The 17,500-nt window shown below is 38.3% G+C and overlaps 1 protein-coding gene across 2 annotated transcripts in view; it reads left to right on the top strand.

Annotated features, from left to right (window-relative positions):
* Positions 1-17,500, top strand: part of dlgap1b (discs, large (Drosophila) homolog-associated protein 1b) — an 82,709-nt gene that overhangs the window by 15,937 nt on the left and 49,272 nt on the right. For both annotated transcript variants that reach the window (XM_067486603.1, XM_067486604.1), the window contains exon 2: positions 14,094-14,179. The gene's annotated coding sequence lies outside the window, so the exon portion shown is untranslated. The remainder of the gene's footprint in view (positions 1-14,093; positions 14,180-17,500) is intronic.

Genomic DNA, 17,500 nt, shown 5'->3' with positions numbered 1-17,500 from the left:
GCATGAGTCATTATACCTTGTATTGCTGTAATTTATGCAGTCCTTAAATAAAAACAAAGTGCTTCGCTCCATGTGCACCATTAAGCCATTAGTTATTTATGTTTCTCTGATCTAAACAGGTACAATAAGGGAAATGGGTGAAGGAAAAATTGAAGATTGTTATTATTCGTGCACCTTTTGAAACATTGTTCATATGCAGTTGAGTTTGCTAAATGTTAGAATTAACTTGTCACGTTTAGACCCTGTGATAAATGGAAGATTTCCTTCAGGCCCAAACTCTTTTTAGAAATTTTGACTGCACTCATTTTCTGTTTGTGTTGATTTTGGAACCTCCCAAATGCCAGACAATTTAGGGCATCACCACTACACAGTTTGATTAAAATAATAATAATAATAATAAAATACATTATACATTGGCATTTGAGTCACACAGTACCTTGGAACAAATCCTGTAAAAATTACACCAAGCAACTAAGCATCTAATTAAGGGTTTGCTTACTGCCAAAAATGGATTAAATAGCTTTATACTCTTGATAGATGGAAAAATTAATTAGGTACTTCATTGCTAAGAAAAAAACTAGATATTTGTAAATGGCTAACACAAAGTTGTGTCCTTTAGTGTGAAGACACCAAAAGGATAATCACTGTGCCTATTGCAAAATTAACCATATCTAACATTTTCTACAATAACCTGTCAAAACTCTGCTGGCAGCAATACAGCGAGAGTAATAGGATACCTAACAATCAGTGTGTGTCTATTGATTTATACACAGTGCCAATACAAACTAGACCACTCCATAGTGATGTGTCAACAACCTCTGACTGCCCCAAAGCAAACATCAATAAGAATGATTAACAGTAACGGTTTTGGCTACAAAAGCTATGTTGTTCTACATCTAGTTACTTCTTGGGGTTACTTTATTAGTGTTCTGTGATGCCTTCAATTTCTGCGATGTTGTTCTATTTCAGAAAACAGCAAGTGATTATGTTGTTTTCATGTAGAGAGATGTAATTATTGATCGCTTCTCTCAGAAAAGCAGAATCGTTCTACAGTACGACTTATTTTGACACAGTACTTGTACATATATTTCTTCGAATACTGTATCTAGTTCTTTGTCTGTTTGTGGTGGGGAAGAAAAAACAATGTTGCTTTTAACACAGAAGTGTTTTATTTGTTTGTCTTTCTTGGTTATTCACAGTTGCTGCAGTATGTGTCTATTTTCTTGTTTCTCTTTAGAAGAATAAATTATTGAAGGTCATGTACAAGGGCCTTGGGGGAAAATGTAAAAACTGAAGAGCTTTGAATACTTTGCAGTGCTTATAATAACATATATGCTCACATGGATGTGTATTTATGATGCTGAATGCATGTGAAATTTCGATTAATATTATATTTTTTTAATATGATATTTTTTAGCACTTGCAGGGGGTGGAGTAACTCCTGGCTGACAGTGCTACTGGCCTCCAAGTAATACATTTCCCTCAGGTGATGACACCGACTACAGGTCTTGGTCGATGATGTAACCACTGCACTTGCTGCCAATTATAACCTCCTCTTGAGTCATTTTGACTCCCTTAACTTTCTCAGCTCCTCTGGCACAGTGCATGTGCAGACAGGGACAGTACAGAGAGGACCTGGATGCTGAGTCATCAGAATTTAAGTGCACTCAAACACCTCCATGTTGTGATATTGCATTTCAGGCCTCTAAAAGTCAAATCCTCACTAGTGGGTTGCACACACATAAACTAGTAATTACTTATTTTAGTGGATTATTTTGAGAAAGAATTTTTAATTATAACAATTTTCTTGAGAACAGAGTAATGTCATTAACCACTTTTTATTGTATTATAATGTCAAGTAGAAAAACTGTCAACGTTCACATTTGATAAGTTTACACAAGAGAACGATTTTAACTTTAAATAGCAAAATAGCCACATTTTTCTCAATTATTGCCGATAGAGCATTCAGAGTTATAAAGGGACACACTTAGATGTTATATTGCGGTACAAAAACATCCATTCTGAAAAAGGTTTATAAGGTTAGAGCAGTGGTAAGACACAACGACAGACATCACACTGTAGCCCTCTTACAGCTATATGTGTGCGCATTTGTGCACACGTTAATGTGTGCATGCACCAGGATTTGTAGTATAGTGTCTAAGCCCTATTTTCTTCAGCATGTGTAATCCCCCTAAATTCCCCACTGATAGCCTGACTAGCTTCACTTCAGATTAGCTGAGGTACAGATCAAGCAGAGCTGCTCTCACCAGTATGTATGACGACACAGAGGTGACACGGGGTTTACAATATTAAAAGCAGTTACGAGAGAGATGCTGCCATGGATTTGGTTGAGTTTGTGAGATCAGCATCAACTGTGCTGTGAATAAAGTATGTGGTGTTTGATTTGATGTTTCACTGGTGTGTATGAATCTAACCATAGGCATCTGTTTCGCGTTCGTGTATGCAAGCACTCACACCTAACACACATATAATATGTAACACAGCACATTTATTGGCTCATAAAAATTTAATATTCATATCACAGAAACATATTAATGTCATATAGGCCTCATAAACAGGAATATACCTTTTTAATAGACCCAGGCTTCAGTCTTTGTGATGAGTTATGCCCATTTTCAAAAGACCCTCGTGTTACGTAACTCTGAGCCCACGCTGCATTAATTGTAAACCCACAGACTGTTGTGAACAGTTACACACTAGGTAACAAGTTAATGGTAGATAGCATATAGTGTGCACACGCTGATTTAATGACTTTGTATGCAGCCTATGGGAATGGCTCAGAGAGCTAGCTAGTGTTGGCCAGATGGAGAGGTGAGTGTTTAGTCTGCAGGTTCATGTTTCCCTCTCTGCATGCAAATAAATGTTTATACAGTTACTTTGCCCATGTTTGTGTGAACACCATCTTTTATTTAGGTGGTTTGATTGTTGAACGCTACAAATCTTCAAGAGCTGTCAAAGCAGTGATATCTTTTGTGACTTTCAAGCGGGAGGGGGGACAGCCTGACAGGCTTTGCGAGAGTAGAACATTGGGATTACAGAAACAAAGAGAAAAATGGGAGGAATGAGGAGAGAGAGGATGGGACTAGAGAAGATGAAAACGATAAAAGGATGAAGGACCGAAAGAAGAATAATGGGAAAGAAAGGAGCAGGAAAAGGAGGATAACTGCAGCCCAGGGCAAGGACACAGCAAAGAAGAAGGGGATGGGGATGGGGGTTGGGGGGTTGCTAGACCTTTACAGCCATCTCGGGCTGGTCTTGGTCATACCCACTCATGAACGATTTAAAAAAGTCTCCCAACAACATACATACACATCATCATAATTAGCTCAGCCTCAACTCTGTTCCTACCATACTGCTCAATTAATTCCACTTTGTTTTGTGATGTCCCACCCTAGTTTAATACGTTTAAATACTTTTTTATTTTTTTTAAATCACTTCAAATTAATATGGACAAATACTTATGAAAGCAAAATTATAAGGGAGACATTTGTATTTTTCTTGGCAATAGGTTTTTAGGAAGTTTGATAAAACTTTTAGGTTTGTCTGTTAACAGTAGAACAACAGCCAAGAGGCAGATAAGTGAAACATAAATCTGAAATCATGTCTTTCATTTTTATATTGTCTGTTCGTGTTTGTGTCACATGAGATATAATATGTTCATTATCGAGCTGTTGAGGTGCTGGTAGGCATATTTTTTATTTGATTTTTCAGGTTTGAAGAGAGCAGGGCTAGCTGTTTCCCCTTGTCTCAAGTCTGCAACACTAATCACTTCCCGGGTTTAGATAACTCATCTGAGAGTGATATCAATCTAAATCTCAGCCATAGGAAGGAACAAGCACATTTCTCTCATGTTAAACTTTATAATCTTAATATATAATCTTTATAATCTTCTTAATCTTTATGACTTAAGTGAAACAAATCTAAAAATTCTTCTCATAACAGAATGTTTTGTAGAGGCATAAGTAATAGAAACCCCGTCCTTCTTTGGACTGGGTTTGTTTATTCGGGCATGTACTGTGCAGTGCACTGTTGCAGCTGGGATGGTGATTGCCCAGTGGTGCATTGGAGCAGAATAAAATTATGGTTTAAGTGAAGGTAGTTTGACTACTGTATGAGTACCATGGAGCAGGAGCATGGATGTGGTGCCCGAGGCCAAAAAAGATACTGTATAATTATATTTGATATTTGCATAATTGTGCAAAATTATGCAAACCATGTTGCACAGGTTTATCACAGTGAGAAAACAGTGGCGTGCAATGCACTTTTTATCTTTTTGTCTCCCGGGCATAAACATGTCCCCTTATCCAAAAAAGTTGCAGCACACACCTCTCCACCTTAGCTTGCTCATTGTTTTCCTCCCTAACTGTTTCATACAGTAAGTCACATTATTACAACATTCAGATGATATTCACATAATCAAACATACATTTTTACTTTACCACTGTGCAAAAGGCTGACTGTTAAACTTTTACCTTATTTTTGAAAATTGAAGTTTACTGTTTCCCCTTTTACATTTCCAAATTTTACACCACATCTATTAAGAGAAAAATAAAGTCTAATTAATCTTCTCAGGAACTCACAGAAATTTGCAAGCTGGTTCAGAGTCATACTAAAAAAAGCACATTCTCCTTAAGTGAGACAGTTGATATGCATGCTAGCTCACTGGGATGTCTTACTGGGACAATTATTGGAACTAAGTGACCATTGAGGGACCTTGATTCATCCTTGTTTTATTGTGTCAAAACGGTCTTTAGGAAACCTAATCACTCACATACACTATTTTCACTTTTTCACTATATAGTAGCAGATAGGTTAACACAGTCCAAACGGGCAAATCAAAACAATAGAAACATTCTTGTACAGCTATTATACTACATGAGACATATCTTTTTAATACACTAAGTGCTTGTGGGGCTGCGCAGACTGTAGCAGAATGTAGCAGATGGTAGAAGAGCAGAGCAGAGAAAGGGGGCACTGTGTGGAGCACAGTGGATTGATTTTGAGTCTCGTAGTAGCACTAGTTCTGGTTGCACATTGTCCAGTCAGATCCTAAGGCCTCTGTGTTTTACAATGCTGAATTTATGACGACATCATAAACCTGAGTGCTGGTATCAGTTTTATAGCACTGTTATTTTGCTCTTTTGTTATAAAGATGTTTGGGTCATAAAAGTTAATTCTGTGTGATAACCAATGAATAAGAAACAGTATGAGTATTTTCTGCTTTATGAGAGTGTATACAGTCAGGCAAAGGACGTTGATTGGATGCCACTGAGCTAAACAAACTGTCTTTGGTTTAGCTTGTTCTCTACCTTTCTGTCCCAAGAATCTCAAAAATGAAGCAGTTCTTACTTGGGTGTTGTGTTCCTTGGGTTTTAAAAACACTCAGTAATATCCTCTCTCATTTGTCTTGTTTTCTTTCAGTTTTGTCAAAGATTATAAGACAGTCTGGCTTTCTAGAAAACTAGACTACATCTCTCCTGTGAATTTCACACAGTCCTCATTTTGTCTCCATGTTCTGTCTCTCTCTTTTTTTTTTTTTAACTCATGTGTTTGTTCCTTTGTTGGTCCTCTGAGCTGTACGATGCATCTGTCTGTCAGCTGTAACTCATCCAAGTGGCAGCCTAGATGCTCATTCAGCCCCACTTTACTTGCTGTAGATGACATGAGGCTTGTTCTCACTCCCTTTCTTTATCTCCCTCTGCTCCATGTGAGGGTTTAACAGTGTGTGCACCTTGCACTGTAGGTGGAGTTTCAGTAAGCCACATTTGTGGCTTTTTTGTTTGTTTGTTTGTTTGCTTGTATGTTTTGGCACAAATTTCATTTAAATTATTCAAAACCTCTGAATCCTTGACTTACATAATGTTAAAAACATTTGACACTAGTCACTTGACACTAGTCAAGGAAATATCAGTGAATTATTGCTTCTCAAGAGGATGCTGCAGTTATGCAAGCAGTTTTATAAATTCAAAGGACTTAGTGTTTTCCAAATAACCACTGTGTGTCAAATTAAGTTTAGAATAAAATAAATAAAATGCAACATAGAACGTATGAAAGGAGTTCAATAAACAGCTTTTGGTGATTAGGTGCATTTTGTCGTTGTGCGAGGATAGTATTATTCCTGGTTGGATAAAACAAACCAGAAAACATTTTTCCCTGTATTCTTTATGATGTAGCAATGCAATGGATGCATTGACTTCACACATAAATTATTTCAAGTAGGCTGAACAACAGACGATTCACAGTATTCTCCTTCATTTGGACATCAACATTAATTATTCTTATATCTGGACACACAAATCTTATATATGACTGGACACACCACTCATTGGGCTGTTTGCTTCAGATTTTTGTAACTGGAAAAAAAATGGAAATGTAACCATTAAAATAATTATAGCTTAATCATTCGAAAGCAGAATAAAATGCTTGTGAGGCACATTTTGATTTGTAGGAAAATATTTTCCTTTGGGGGCAGCTGTAGCTCAGTTGGTAAGGCAGTCGTCCATGGACCCCAGGGTCAGTGGTTCAATCCCCGGTCCTGGCTATATGTCAAAGTGTCTCTGGGCAAGAAACTGAACACCTAAAAAAAAAAAAAAAAAAAAAAAGCCAATTCCCATCACCAGCTGTGCAGTGCCAGTCCAAGCCCAGTAGAAATTGGGGAGGGTTACATCCGGCGTAAAAACTGTGCCAAATCAACATGCAGACAATGATCTGCTGTGGCAACCCTGAACACACAGGATAACCCCAAAAGTAAAAAAAAAAACAACATTGTCTTGGGAGTTTATACATATGGTTTTTAGTGTTTTTCTTAAAACACTAGTCAAATCTTGTGCCACACATCACCTATGTATAGTCAAATTCTCCTGTGCCAAACATCACCATTGTCCTACAAAAAAGAAAAAAGAACAAAATAAAGGAGATAAGTTTTAGTTGTTATGTGCCATACTAGCCATAAATGTTAGAAGCCGATATTGTAAATTTTCTTCTGACAACCAACTGCTATTTCACCAGCTTTTATAAAAGTAATAAAAGAGAAACTCGTTTTCACCTTCTCACCCCTCACTTTCTGTCTCTAAACAAAACATCCACTTTGAGCCTTGTGCTCATCTACATCAGGAGCATAGTAATCACTGTTTTGGTGATCATGTCTTGAAATTAAGTATTAGTCTGTAACAGTGCAAATGAGAAAAACACAAACAAAAAAAATGCTATTACCGAGCAAAGGTGACAAAGAGGCTAATCTCCAGGACTGCAGAGCCCTGAGCTATGAGGCTGACACGTTGAAAGACTTCATGTCTGACCTGCAATCAATGTACTCTTGAATGCCAAGAGCTGTGTGTTAAAAGACATTTTTTTTCCCATAACTGTATTCTCTCATTCGCCTGGCTTGTGTCCAGGACTTTCAATCAATCCTTTCACAGCCAGAACTCAGAAAGAAATTGAATTAGGTCCTGGGCGTTGAACCACGGTTTCTTAATTGGCAAAGGATTAGTTCACATTGATTTGGCCTGATTGGAATCCCCAGCCTGTGTTCGCACTTAATCACTGTGCGCACCCTTTTCTTTAAGCACGATTTGCATTCGCCCTTCCTCTCTGCCCATGTCAGTCATTCACAGTCCATGGCAACACTGTGTATATGTAAAAAAAAAAAAAACACTAGCCTTGACAGTTGTTGCTTCACTTTCCCTGCTTGTGTTGCTGCACCGAATATACAACACCGTATTAATCAGATCTCTCTGTGTTATTATTAGAGCTGTGTCTTGGAACAGTATAGCAAAAGGCTGATGTCAGGTCCAGCAAATTGCCCTCAGATTACAGAAAATGTTTTGATAGATCGCTGCCGTTATTCTGAGTGAACAGCGGAAAGCAATGGGGTGAGAGAAGGAGCCAAGGAGAGATGGAAAGAGATTGTCTCCATGGGAAATATAGTGAGGATTGGAGGCTACACAGATTATCCATGGATTGAACAAAAGAGGGAAAGAGAGCAAAAAAGAACGATCACAAATAAGACTGTGGGGGCAATATGCTTGGAAATGGAGCAGCAGAGAGGAGATAAGACAGACAGTTATGAATAGAGAGGGAGGCATATGAGTAGAGATGTACTGGAGCTGCGATGAGACTGTCTATTAACAGTGCACTCTTTGCTTCCACTTCTCACAGCTCTTGCCTTGAAGTCAAGCATTCCCATCAAATCATATTTATTAGACTATATTGTATTTTCAATGAAAGTGATATGCAGAAATGTTTCGGTGCCTTGATGTTCAAGCTAGTATATACCTTGACTTAAAGTTTCATGTCTCTCTGAGTATGTGGCTAAGCCTTAAATTGATGTGTGTTTGGGGGGGTGCATTTCAACATGTGTTGAAAGAAGGATGTGACTTCTACTTAATGACATGGTTGCTTTTGACTATAGACTCAATGACACACATCTGGGTGAAATGAAATCTCACATTGCCAGACCTGTCTCACACAGGAGAAAGCCATAACTGAACACACTGGCAATGTGAGGTGTTTGGATTTCTTAATTCAAATAAAAATTTCAAAGAGAGCGCGGACGAACGCAATGCTGACAGGAGTTCAGGGAGGGAACTGATGTCGAACTTAGAACCAAATTATGTGTCCAAAACTTTTTATTACTAGCAAATATCTTGTTAGTTAGTTAAATGTGTGGTTATCAGTGATGCTGGCAATAGCAAGCTGAATGGAGAACGAAAGCAAGCAGAAAACCACGATCAGCCTATTGTGTCAGAATGAGATATACAACAGAAATCCAACAATTCTTGTGATTCGAAATATGATTCTGTAGATATCATATCGGTTTTCATTTCATTTCAGACTACAGATGCTACATACGTCTCCTTTACTCTCCCTCTACATTCACACCACAGGGCCTTCGCGCTCAATGCCAAATCTGCTACTCATATCTGATTGTTTTGGCCGCTGTCTGTATGTATTCCTGAATATAAGCCATATCCTGTTCTAATATGAAGTGACATCGATGCCAAATTGCATAGAGAGGCAATGACAAAAGGTATTGCATATCTTTTTTAAAGCTCCAGTATGCTTCTCTTGTTCTCTGCAAAGGTTAGTTATACTGCTAACACTGAAGGCACGTGTCAGCATATACTTTAACTTATTATTATTCATATGTCTAATTTTGCTTTCTTCCCACCGGATTACTCAGTGTTTCCCACAAGCTGACAACATATTGGTGATGATCAACTTTGAGAATATTTTATGAAAGGTTTTTTTTTATGCACTAATGGGAGGTTAGAATATTTTTTTAAAGTAAATATCCTAAAATCACAAGTTTGTCTTAGAGGGTTTTATCATCTGTAACACACAGTATCATCTATCCTTAGATCATCAAGTTGGATGAACAACATCTCTCTTAAAGAAAGCAGCGTTATTTTCACATATTGACTTTAGATAATTTTTTTGTACCTGTGCCGTTGGAAATTGAGACTAAACATGAAACCTAATGCAAAAATATGCGGATTTGATTCTAGTAAAGGATGAAGGCAATCAGAGTTAATACATCTGCACCAATTTAACAGTTTTGTTCCCCTCAAGAGCCACAGAGAAGTGTCTCACTGAATTCTCTGTTTGAATTTACAGGACTGTCACTTGTACATTTATATAAACAGAAACATCAGCTTTTTAATAAATGAACACCTGTCATTGGTGTGTGGTTCTCACATTACAGCACAGTGAATTCATTAAGTTTGCCCTTTGGAAGTCTAACCAGCCAGGTGGGGTGCCATCAACCCTCCCTGCCTCTGAATGACACCATGCATTTCAATTGCAAATACTGTACATATCTTTGTGCCCTTGCAAAGATAGATAGTTTTGTGTACTTTGTTTCCCTCCCCAAGTGCAAGTATTTCTCTGTCTCTATTTTAAAATGTTCTTTTTCTTGAGGTCTTTGTGAAGCAGGAAAGACCATAAGAGATGGACTAAGCCTCAGAGGGGTATACTGGTTAGTTTAATCACCCATGATTTATTGAAAATCCGGAATTATGTTAATCACACTGACATTTGGGTGTATTTTGAATCGGATTAGTGTGTGTGTTTCTGCAGAGACATGAGATTCTACAAGTTCACATCTCATTCTGTGTCCATGCATTTGTTTGGATCCACTATGTATTGCACTGATCTGGCCCTTAGGTTTTCGAGGGATGCTACTATTTGTGTGTCGCTGGCTGGGTCTGCGGTGATGGGATGAGGCCTAATAGAAAAAGTCGGGTCAGAGCAGGGCAGATTGGACTTATAATTTCCCGAGCAAAGTCAGACCAATGTGACCTAAGACGGTCTTACTGAGTCATCACTAGTTCATGTCTAACTGTGTGTATGTAGAGGGGAGATGGGAGGGGTTAGGGGCTCTTTTGGACTGGCAGAGCTAAATCTAAATCCCCCTCTTTTCCGTCAATAATTCTCTGCTTTTTCACAGCCCCTTTAATCCTCTTTCTGATGTGATTCACCTCTATTTATCACCAGAGTGCCCACATGCCTCAAACAATCAGTCAAAAGTGTGCTAACGGTCAGTTTGTGTTTGTGTGTGTGTGTGTGTGTGTAGCACATCTGTGTGACTTACAATCTTTACAGATCTTGATCTTCAACTAGATAAAGGTCCTTGCTTGTGTGTGTTTCTTTGTGCTGTCTGCTTGCAGATAAGGAATCGCACAATAACTTCTGAAATACTGCTGTGAGCTCTTGCTCCACAAATTCCAGATTTGTCCAAAATAAGCATCAACATCAGAGCTGTGGCCAACTGGTATCAAGTCATGCTGCTGTGAAAATGTAATAAAGCACAGAGATAATCACTGCTGAACTTTGAATAATGGCTCTGTATAATGTATCTGTGCTACACCAGTATGGAGATTATGCATCACGCTGGCCAGGCAGACAACCCGCTGCTGTTGCTGCTGACTCAGTGCAAGCATAGCTGGGGATTGGGGGGTTAATGCAATGGGGCCATGGGCTGATCCACAGCCTATTCTCATCTGCCAAAACTTCAAAGGATGCCCTCACAGAGTCTAAATTGCCATCTCCTCTGGTCCAGGCTCTGCAGAACATTTCCCCTTTCCCTTGGTGCACAGGTCAAACTCAGCCTCATCTTTTATGTGTCGCTTACCCCATTGATTGCGCTCTAAGAGATTCATGAATACCGAGGGTCCTATTTCTGTATCACACTCCAGCATATGGAGTTTCTTTTTAACAAAAGAAGGAGGCTTTTCTCTCATTTGTACAGCTTTTCTTTTATTGTCCTCTCATTCTTTTCTCTGCCTTTCTACTTCTGTTTTCATGTCGTCTTTCATTCCTGCCCATCTCTTAGTGTACGTCACTCTCCTCACTTATTCCCTATAGAAAGCCACAGCCATTTCCCCTTTTGACGGATGTCTTTTTTGTATTTATTGCACTCTCATGTATTAATCAGATTGCAGATACTGACTACAGTGATTATGACAACTGCACTTGACTTACAGGAACCTTACAAATCTAGACATATAGGCACTTAAACCTGCCTTTGGTTAAATTAAATCAAATGTTCCTCATCCACACACAAACCACTACACCATAATAAAAAAACTCTTTCTAATCACTGCCTCTGATTGGACAGAGTCAAGAAATTAATTTAAAGATTATAATAAAGGTTTAATGTAATTATTAATTATTGAGGGCATGCACATCATTTTAATTTGAAAGTAGACAGAGCTCGGAAATAGGCACTGGGTCTGCTTTTCGCTCACTGCTTACTTTCACTTAGAACAGTGACATCGTATGTCTCAAAGCTGTATTAGCATCCCAATGACTTGTTTGATGTATTCATTTATGTTCATACCTGAGTTGTTTACTCATTTATGAATACATACAGTATGATGATGTATTTTCAGCAGGCCAGCCTTCCTCCCATCGCTTCGTTTCTGTACCCGTGTTTAAGTTATATGTGTTATGCAACCCCAGCAGAGTGTGAAATTGAAATTCTCCCCTGTAGAGGTGACGTGATTGACAGAGAAGAAAGGACACAGGAGATGTGAAATCACAGCTTTGACTGAAGTAGTTGTTGTTTTTCACTTTTAACTCATTTGAAAACTTGAAAAGTAATATTGTCACAGTGTCACAGTTTTGAAATGCTCTTTGGGTGTTTGAACTGCATTCTCTGGACATGAGACACTAATACTAACATGCCCGTTCAGCCAAGTTCAAACAAGTCAAAAAACATTTCCAACCCACCTCGTTTAGTCCGGTTCAATTGAGGTCTGTTTTGTTTTTCGCTCTTGATGCATCCAGGTGTCGACCAAAACAACCAGAACAAGACCTTCTCGATCAAGTCCCGAACGTGTGCTTGTGTTTAGAATGTGATTCAACCTTGATTAAGTCCAAAATAGCATTTCTAAGAAAAACATCAGTTGAAAGCGTGTTCCCTTTACAAAGTGGTGTGGTATTTTTTTGGATGTTTTGTATGAGCTTCTTCTACAATGTTTCGCTCGGTTTACTGCCCAGATAATCGCCATGTTTATAACTTAATGCGAATTGTGTAGTCTTTTTACATTTTATCACAATTTTCACTCAGGAATCTTCACCGGTACACAACAGGATCTACTTCCTGCATTTACCTTTGTGTTCCCACCCCAAATCTAACTAACCAATTTGCAAACAAGACGGGTCTTCCTTTACTTCTCCTGATGTGTTTCTGTGAAAAGAAAATGAACTAGTAGGAAAACGGACCCAGTTTACAAAATGGCCCACTGCTTAAAATCAGAGCAACCAAACTGCTGGTTTAAAAAAAAAAAAAACTTAAAATCAACTTTATTGGCTTTTGTAACAGGATCAGTTAGTAATATGATGGAAAATATTATCTGTGTGTTTCAAAGGTTCAGATTTTGCACCAGTTCTTATTTAACTTGTTTGAGATACATAAGGTCTTCAGTAAGGAGGCAAAACCTGATTAGTCCTATATACACATACAATAAAAATATCTTCGGCTGAACAGCTTTCAATGAAAATATCACAGTAGATAAATCTCCAGATTCAAATTGTTTTGTAATATGATTCAATAGTAACTGTGCATAAACTTTATATTACAAGACTTTTGTATTATTGTTATCCCTGTATCCTTGTCAAACTAAGAGGGCCTGAAGCTCCCCGGGAGTATTAATGTCCTCCCTCTGACCTGTTTGTATGCAACCTGTTCGAACCAAGCCCGACCTGGCAAGAGTCGGACAGACCACCATCTGCTCTGTGCCCCCACACTGAACTACCTGCCACCTCCTCTTCATCACCTACCTGGGATATTGTGGAATGGATGCTTTCCAGAAAACTCATTTGCAAAGAGTTGTTTTATACTCCAAAGCACAGTAATAATTCCAGTTTGATGGGTTATTACAAGGGATATTATGTAAGTGTGTCTCAGAGCGGGATTTTCTTACATAAGGCTTTTTTTATGTGAGGGGAAAAATGCTCAACAAAATGACAGACCACTGTTGCAATCTGAGTAGTGTGTTGGTGATCTGCTTTATTGTAAAGAAGAGTGAGTCATCGCCTTCAGATAAAAACTAGTTCAACCTCAAAACACCTCAAGATCCCAGATTTAACGAAGAGCAAATGAACTTAAAATGAATTTCCTCCCCTTATTGTTTTTTTTTTTCTAGTCAGCAATGAATTCTGCACATCCCCTCCCTCCATTTGTGTAATTTTTTTTTAGATGTTTTTCTGAAAAGACAGGGTTTGGAATCAAAACCAATGTGTTGCTGCTGTGATTTTACAGCCAAACAATTCTGGGCTTAGCTGATTATGCACACAGCCGTTTTAATGTTGATTAATCCAACCACTCTGGTCAATGATGATCAAAATTTTTCCTTTAAAAGCAGCAAGTGTTTGTATATATATTTTTCTTCTTAGGAATAATTATGTTCCCCACTATCCCCACCAGCATTTCACCAGTAATTAAGCAGGGAGCAACACTACAGCATGAGCATCAGACACATGGTCCAGCACATTAGCCACTGGGGCACCACAGGAGTTTGTTGATATGTTGTGATGAATTCTCAAACTCTATCTTTATGTACTTTAAGGTGGAGAAATGTGCATGCATGAATGAAGAGTGGCCTGGAATTAAGCACAGGAGAGAAAAGATGCCAAAGATGAGACAGTAAAGAAGGTGAGTTGCAGTTCTTTTCTTGCTTATTCTCCAGAGGATTATTATTATTGTACTGTAAACTGTGCAGCTCCAAGCAGTTTTGGATGCAGTTTTTACTGGTGCGTGAGTCAGTTTGCACCTATGAAGTGTGCATGAAGAAAAAATAACTTTGACATATACTATATTATTTCTCTGTTATGACAGCTTCTGAATGCTGTCAGATTTCTTACCTGCAGACTCACAATTCACCTCTGATCTTTTCCCTGTGCCATCCTTAATGTTTCAGTGCAGCCTGAGTGAAAACTCACCTGTAAACAGCCTAACATTGAGGGCAACAGAAGTGAGACAGAAAGAGTTGCAAACGCCAAGTACAAAGTGGCAGAGGGGTGAATAACAGGGAAAATGGGGTTGAGGGAAAGACGCAGAGATGACAGACAAAGTGAGAAGGAGGTTTCACAGAGGCCATTTAGTTAAAATGTTCCTCGCCTGTTGGTGTGATGATAACTGGTGAGTGAGCAGATGGCAGTGGAGAGATAAACAGCTTAAAAAGTCTGTAAAAGTGTGTAATAGCAAATAAAAGTGCTGAACATGTTATCTCTGCCTGGCCTAAGTCAAAGCACTTGAGCAATGTTGTGAAGATGATAAACAGGAGTTCAAGTTGTATTTTATCAAACGGCACAAATAAAACATCTGTATGAAAGTTATAATCTGACTGATTATTTTTGTTTTACTTCGTTCACTTGCTTATTGATCCGCTACCCCAGTATTCCATCCTGTTCATTACTGTTATATATTTGTGTCTAAACAAATATAAAAATTAAACTCTTCAGGCAGAGCAGTGGCACATTATATATTAGCTCTACTTTGTAACTTTCACGTGTTACTATAAATTGAGCCACAGAGCTTAGTATCCTTTAGTTCAGAGAAATATACCCAGCAATTAATAAAATAAACACTATTATTTTACGCTATTTTACAAGACACATCCACACATTTCCAGAATCATCTTATTTTCTTTCTGCTGCATTACAGATGACATTTTGAACCCATTTTTAGACTGTGCCTAAAACTTGACTTTATGAACTTTTTGAGGCGTTAGCCTGGAATTCTTTGTCCATTTATTATCTTATGGCTAACTGGATTAAGGAGTAATGTAACTATTTAGGTGTTATTTTTCATTCATCCAGATAGCTAAAGCTTCTTTAGAACAGCTGTAAGAGTTTTTACAATTGCATTCACTAATCACAAATTTGCCTTAAGGGGGTTTCCAAACCACACCTTCAATCCATAGACCCCCAAATAAGATAAGGGAAAACTCCATAGTGACCTCTGGAAGAAAAAAAGAGCAGGGCTCTCTTTTCCAGGATAAACTGACATGCAATAGATGTTTGCACAGAACAGAGGAACAAAGTAGATTAAATAATAGATTATATTTACATCATGATATAATCTAATGTACAGAATTTGACTTTGTAGTCTTATGGGCTGATTTGTCTGCTGAGATTTTATACTTTTTTGTTTTATCTTTTTTCACAACTTAAGAATTCTGTAGTGTGTTCATAACCGTTACAACAGATGTGCTGCGGCTGAATTATAATAGAAAGAGTGCATTGTCATAGCCATGAATGGTTCAGATATACTTACGCATGGGTTCCAGGCACCAGCTAAGCCCTTGAATATTGGCCAAGCCTGAACCCTAAGGCCCGGGGCCACTGCCAAAAAGCTGGATTTGCAGAGAGCACAGCTTACCGTTTGAAAATGTATCGTTGCACTGGTTTGGGTCATCATCGAAGGCTATTTGAAACTAGTAATGTGGTTTACAAGCAGACTTTTAAGCCAGTGTGCTGTGTAGACTTCCCAGGGAAGCTTGGAGAGGGAGAGAGGAATTCGACTAGGATAAAGATGAACATGTTGATAGCTGGGGCTGTACTACAGAAGTCCTGCTGTGCAGCCTCATTCTTCAATGTAACTTTTTTTCATGCCAAAATCTGATTAATTCTCCTACAGAAATACCATTTTGGTTTTCCAGCATCAAGTGATGTTTGTGTGGAGAGTGTTTATGGAGATTAGGTAGCCAATGAATGTGTAATTGGGGATGATCATATGAAGTAAACCTTGGCCAGTGGGAGGAAAGCCATGGTGCTCTTTATTCAGCAGAACAGAATAGAAACGTAGAGTTGGGTGGAGAAAGAAAGAGGAAGAGAAATGATCAAAGAATAGAGAGGTGCCGGCGTGGAGTGTTTTGAGGAAATACAGAGAGAAGAGTGAAAGAGAATTGAGCAGAGGTAAGTGAAATGAATGACTGGACAGGACATAACATACTGTACACTACTGACAGTGTAGAAATATGTGCTTCTCCTCATACTGCACTCACTCAAAGCTGCTGGTCGTAGATACAGATTAACAATAAACAGACTCAGCTAAGTCAGAGTGCAAGCAGCTATAGGGAGCTCTGAGGGAAGGTGTTGTGATTCATTTCTTCGTTTCTTACACTGGAGGCGAGCAAAGAGCTTTATGGAGAATATGCATTGACATAAGTAGGTTGCAGTGGATGATGCAGCTTTGAAACTGACAGTGTTGTGTAACAGTTTGATGTGATTATAAAGCAATGATGGTTTTTTAAAGAGCTTTTGAGAAATCAGGAAAAGTTAAATAGAGAATTTGATTCCTAATCATTGTAATGATATTGAAGTGCGTGCAATCACAAACATTTATTAATACATCAAAGCTTTTAGCAACTCTGTAAGATGTTCAGTGTTTTGTGATGAAAGTTTGTAATGGGACCTTAATATATTTGAATGCAGAGCACTGGGAACCATGAACTGGAACTCCTTTTACTTTGAGCATCCCCACCACATGAATTTATGTTAAAACATTTGCAACTTTGGATTAAATCCCTCTTTATTCTACTACCAAAGACTAATTTAGGATTTTTTCTCTTTTTCTGCAGAAATGACCATAAGTTAGATCTTGAGCATTAATATCTAATATTCACAATGTCATGGTTGTTTAATATAATGTGTGTCACTTCACTATACTGGTGCGTGGAAGGCTGTGTACCTGAGCAAATTATGAATTGGGAGGCTAATTTAACTCGCTCAATGAGCAGCACATTTCACAGTTCATTTGTCTGTTCATAAAACCCTCAACAGCAAATCACCTTTAACACCCTCAATGCTTTATTTGTAATTCCAGCACTTAACTGTGCTGGGGTGGCTAAGGAAAGGCATTTGTGTAATGTAGATATAAAGTAAGTGCGACTCAATAATCATATTTTATACTAACAAGATGTTGTAAGGTTTGACACAGTGTCACAGTTTAAGTATGAATGAAAATGCACAT

The sequence above is a fragment of the Channa argus genome, chromosome 19, assembly GCF_033026475.1.
Source record: "Channa argus isolate prfri chromosome 19, Channa argus male v1.0, whole genome shotgun sequence".
NCBI lineage: Eukaryota > Metazoa > Chordata > Actinopteri > Anabantiformes > Channidae > Channa > Channa argus.
This window is presented reverse-complemented; position numbering and strand designations above follow the sequence as displayed.